This window comes from Penaeus chinensis, chromosome 18 (genome assembly GCF_019202785.1).
Source record: "Penaeus chinensis breed Huanghai No. 1 chromosome 18, ASM1920278v2, whole genome shotgun sequence".
NCBI classification, from domain to species: Eukaryota; Metazoa; Arthropoda; class Malacostraca; order Decapoda; family Penaeidae; genus Penaeus; species Penaeus chinensis.
The window spans coordinates 33,228,578-33,233,577 of NC_061836.1; the positions used below are offsets into that span (position 1 = coordinate 33,228,578).

General features: G+C 42.4%; 1 protein-coding gene across 1 annotated transcript in view; it reads right to left on the reverse strand.

The window, feature by feature from the left end:
* Positions 1–5,000, reverse strand: part of LOC125034672 (inactive tyrosine-protein kinase 7-like) — a 23,600-nt gene that overhangs the window by 2,502 nt on the left and 16,098 nt on the right. The window lies entirely within an intron of this gene.

The following is a 5,000-nucleotide window of genomic DNA, read 5'->3' on the forward strand; positions in this document are numbered from 1 at the left end:
TCCTGTTCACGAATCAGCTTCTCGGTAAATGCAACAGACTTTAATCAGATTACATTATTAAGAGTAATGTAAGACGAATCAATATCCACGCAACATGCTACTATTACCTTGTTAGGGCAAATGATTAAAATGCAACTTTTGCAATATGGAAATTAGAAGATGATAATTAGAGCACGAGTAATAACTCTTCCTTTGCGAGTGAGAAACAAGCACAGGTTGACAGCATGACAAAATACGCTCATTTAACTAACACAAACATGGCTGCATTCCCGGCGTGATGTATGATGATGCACCCAATCAATTCTTGTCGGCAATTCTTATTTTATTAAAGCAGCTCTATAAACAAAAGATGTTGATGGGTCATTAGTGTCAGCACTCGAAAGCGGTGCTGATATCTCTCCTTGTCTCGGGCACGCCATTCTGAGCCCAAAATAGAGCGAAACGGACTGACTGATTTCTGGAGACAAAGGCATTGCTACAGTTTACTTTACTAGAGACTACCATGGACTTTCAAAAATACAAATGGTACCCAATTATATTAACGTTTCACAATTCCTTGCAGAATTAAGCCTATGCAAACACACACAGGCCTCTATGGTGTTTTATATTCTCTTTGTAAAAATGAAAATAAATAAATAAAAATAAAGAAAATATTCAAAAGAACATCGGGATAAACGTTACTTACTTCTACAATACATTCCTTCTTTTCAGTGATCAAGATGATGAGAAGGAAATCAAAAATATTTGTATAGATGTTATTACTTACAAACTGCTGTAACTGAAATAACTGGATATGATGAAACGTGAACAAAGTTGATGATAAAAGGAAGCATTAAAGAGAAAAGAGGAAAACTTATACTCTTTTTCCACGTCGGCGGATCTGCATGTTTACATTAATTAATAAAGCTTTCCTTTTGAAGAGTCAGAGTGTGGCCTTTTTGCCTCGCTCGTAATGCAGGCGCACTCACTCACTCCTCCCTCTCCTTCTGTTCATTCTCCCGTCTTTGCTATTTTCCCTTTCCTTTCGCCCTTTTCGCCCTCTATTTTCTTTCCTCCTTTTCCTCATCTCTTCCTTCGCCCCGTTATCCTCTTTGTCTCCCCTCCCCTTCCTGTCTCTCCCTCTCCTCTCTCTTCCCTTTCCTTCCCTCTCTCCCTCTTCCTTCTCCTTTCCTCTCATTTCCCTCTCTTTCCTCCTCTTCTCCTCTCATTCCCTCCTCTCCCCTCGCCATCTCCTCTTCCTTCAGCGTCTTCCTTTCATCTCCTCCTCTTGCTTTCCTTTCCCCTTCCCCTCTTCTCCCTCTCTTCTTTTTTCCCGTCCCTTTACACTTCCTTTTCCTCCTAGTCTCCCTCCCTCTCTCCCTCTTCCACTCTTCCTCCCTTCTCTCCCTTCTCACGCCTTTCCTTATCACCTCTCTCTCACTCTCGTTCCTCTCCCTTCCTATTCCCTTTCCCTTCCTCTTCATCTTTTCTCCTCCCCCATTTGCCCTTTTTCTCCCCTCTCCCTCTTTCCCCCCTCCCTCCTTCCCCTCCCCCCCTTTCTCCTCCCCTCCTTTCCCCTCCCTCCCGTCTGTCCTTTCCACTCCCTCGTTTTTATTCTGTTTATCTCATTTGCGATGCTGTCTTACGATAATTTTTTCCATTTTCCCCTTTCTTTAACCACTAATTTACTAATATTTTCTTCCCCTTCCCTGACCTCCAGCCCCAACTTACGCCGTGCGGAGAAAGTTACGTTTATAAAAAGAATTCAAGAGGAAACTGGCTTTATATGGAATAATTAAGTCCCCCCGCCCAAAAAAAATATTTATGTATATCCTGTATCCCCCTCCTTCATAAATGTTTAAAAAAAGGAGGAAAATAAAAGAGACCGGAACATAGAAAAAAAAAAACTTACGTTCATTACAGATCAAGAGGAAATCGGCCATAAAGGGAATGATTAAGACACCCCTCAAAAGACAAAAGAATATATCCTGTATCCCCCTCCCTCTTAAATATTTAAACAAAAAATGACGAAAGGAAAAATAAAAAGCGAAAGGAAGAAAGACTTTGATGAAACATGTTGCTTATAGAACTCGAAAACATCAAAGTCGCTAGGGGTGATAGGGAGGGGGTAGGGTGGGGGGGGGCGTCCCTCCATCTAATATCAATACATCAAAAAGAAAGAATAATTGCCCATCGACATGAATAACCGCTTCTTTTTTTTCTTCTTAAATATTGAAGCTTTTTTTCAAGAAAGTTTTTTTTTTTTTTTTGTATCTGTGGATAGGAAGTCTTGGTGAAATCCTGATTCTTTGTGTTTTGATTACGTTTCAGAAAATTTCGTTTCCTGGTTAGTTGCATTATCATCTAAGGTAAATAAATAGCTGAATAAGGAATAAAAACAATTATGATAATAAGTAAGCGAAAGGGAGAGGTATCCGAATTATGAATGACACGAAAAAAAACGAAAATCTACTTCTTAAAAACAGCTTTAAGTCAGTAATCCCAAACTTCGAAAAATCTCTCATCCTCCAGAAAGTTCGAGCAATTAAATTCATTCTCCTTCAATATCTTTTGAAACGAACGAAAATTAAAAAGAAATAAAACGGCTACTTGAACGGTTGTCCAATACACTCATTCGTAAATAATAACGAATGCTCGACAATTTTTTTCTTTTTTTTTTCGCTTTTTTATCCACGATTGAAAAATATTAAGTCGGAATTGATATCTGAGAGGAGTTTCCAATTCCATTAGCTTGGAGGAGCTTAGAGATCGGGCGCAGCGAGCAGATTTTTTAATTCCAGTCTAAAAAAAAAAAAAAGATGAAAAAAAAAAGATGAAAAAAAAAAAAAATGTTATCTTGGTAGAAGGAAGAATGGTGATGCTGGAAATATCACGGAAATTATTTGGGAGAAGGAGAGGGAGAGAAGGAGAGGGAGAGATGGAGAGGGAGAGAAGGAGAGGGAGAGAAGGAGAGGGAAAGAAGGAGAGGGAGAGAAGGAGAGGGAGAGAAGGAGAGGGAGAGTAAAAGATGGAGAGAGGGAGAGGGAGAGAAAGAGAGGGAAAGAAGGAGAGGGAGAGTAGGAGAGGGAGAGAAGGAGAGGGAGAGTAGGAGAGGGAAAGAAGGAGAGGGAGAGTAGGAGAGGGAAAGAAGGAGAGGGAGAGAAGGAGAAGGAGAGGGAGAGGAGAGGGAGAGAAGGAGAGGGAGAGAAGGAGAGGGAGAGTAAAAGATGGAGAGAGGGAGAGGGAGAGAAAGAGAGGGAAAGAAGGAGAGGGAGAGTAGGAGAGGGAGAGAAGGAGAGGGAGAGTAGGAGAGGGAAAGAAGGAGAGGGAGAGTAGGAGAGGGAAAGAAGGAGAGGGAGAGTAGGAGAGGGAAAGAAGGAGAGGGAGAGAAGGAGAAGGAGAGGGAGAGGAGAGGGAGAGAAGGAGAGGGAGAGAAGGAGAGGGAGAGAAGGAGAGGGAGAGTAGGCAAGGGAGAGAAAGAGAGGGAGAGAAGGAGAGGAAGAGTAGGAGAGGGGGAGAAGGAGAGGAAGAGTAGGCGAGGGAGAGAAGGAGAGGGTAGATAGATGGATGGATGGATAGACAAATGGATGAATAGATAGATAAATAGATGGATAGGTAGGTAGATTGACTAATAGATATTGATAGATGGATAGACAGATAGATAGATAAAATGTGACGAGGAAAAAGAAGAGAGAGAGAGAGAGAGAGAAAGAGAGAGAGAGAGAAAGAGAGAGAGAGAGAGAGAGATTATACCACCCGCGAATCCTGCTTCAGAAAATGAAATATTGGTATAAAAAAAAATCCAATCAAGCTCACTTTATGCAAATGAAAAGGAAATCTTTCACTGACATATTCCCTCACTGCGTCACGTCTGACGTCACTCCCCCCCCCCCCCCCTTCTCGATATCTAAATATCAAAAAAGGACACCGATGACTCACGGCTCTGAATTGAAAGTAGCAATCCCTTCTCCCTCAGAATCCCAGTGCTTTAAAACCAGTGCTCGTGTTGTGTCAATCGAAAATGCAGCTTTAAAAGTCTCAGGATTAATCCCCATGTTTCATGACTCTCCGTGAATCATCCGGGACGTAAACGAGAGCACTGTCCTCTCCCAAAACAAAAGCCTCGTCTTACAATGAGCGTGATGCTTTCATTCACGCGCGAACATCCTTCATTTACATACTCGGTCAAGGCACTGAATGGAATCACGCACACACGCACACACACACACACACACGCTGTATTGTCTCTTTTCATGTGCTTCCTTTTTTCTTTCTTCCTTTATGGCGATGGAGCACCTCCTCCTTTTCCTCTTCCTTTTCCTACTTCCTTTTCCTCTTCCTTTTTCTTTTCCTCCTAGCTTCCTATCTACTCTCCCTCCTCTCCCTCCTCTTCCTGGTTCTTTCATCTCTCTCTTCCTTGTTTGTTCAACGTCTTCGCTCTTATATCCTCCTTCTCCTCTTTCTTTTCCTCTTCTTTCTCTTCCTCCTCCGTCTTCTCTGTTTCATTTTCTTCTCTTCCTCCTCCTCGTCCTCCTTCGTCGCCTTCTCTTTATATAATCTTCATTTCTCACACTCCTCTTGCTTCTCTTTCTTCTCTGCTCCTCTTTTCGACTTGACTTTTTTTCCTATTCCTCCTCCTTTCCCATCCCAGCCTTCGCGTTATCTTATTTTATTCTTCTTCCTCCTCCTCCTCCTACTCTTCCCCCTCCTTTTCATTCTTCTTCTCTTCATTTTCCTTTTCCCTCTCCCTCCCCCTTCCCTTCCTCCTCCTCCTCCTCTTTCTCCTCCTCATCATCATCGTCGTCGTCGTCGTCGTATTCATCATCATCATCGTCGTCGTCGCCATCATCATCGTCATCATCATCATCATCATCGTCATCATCAGCATCAGCATCGTCGTCGTCGTCATCATCATCGTCATCATCATCATCGTCGTCGTCATCATCATTGACATCATCATCGTCATCATCGTCGTCATCATCGTCATCATTATCATCGTCATCATCGTCATCATCATCGTC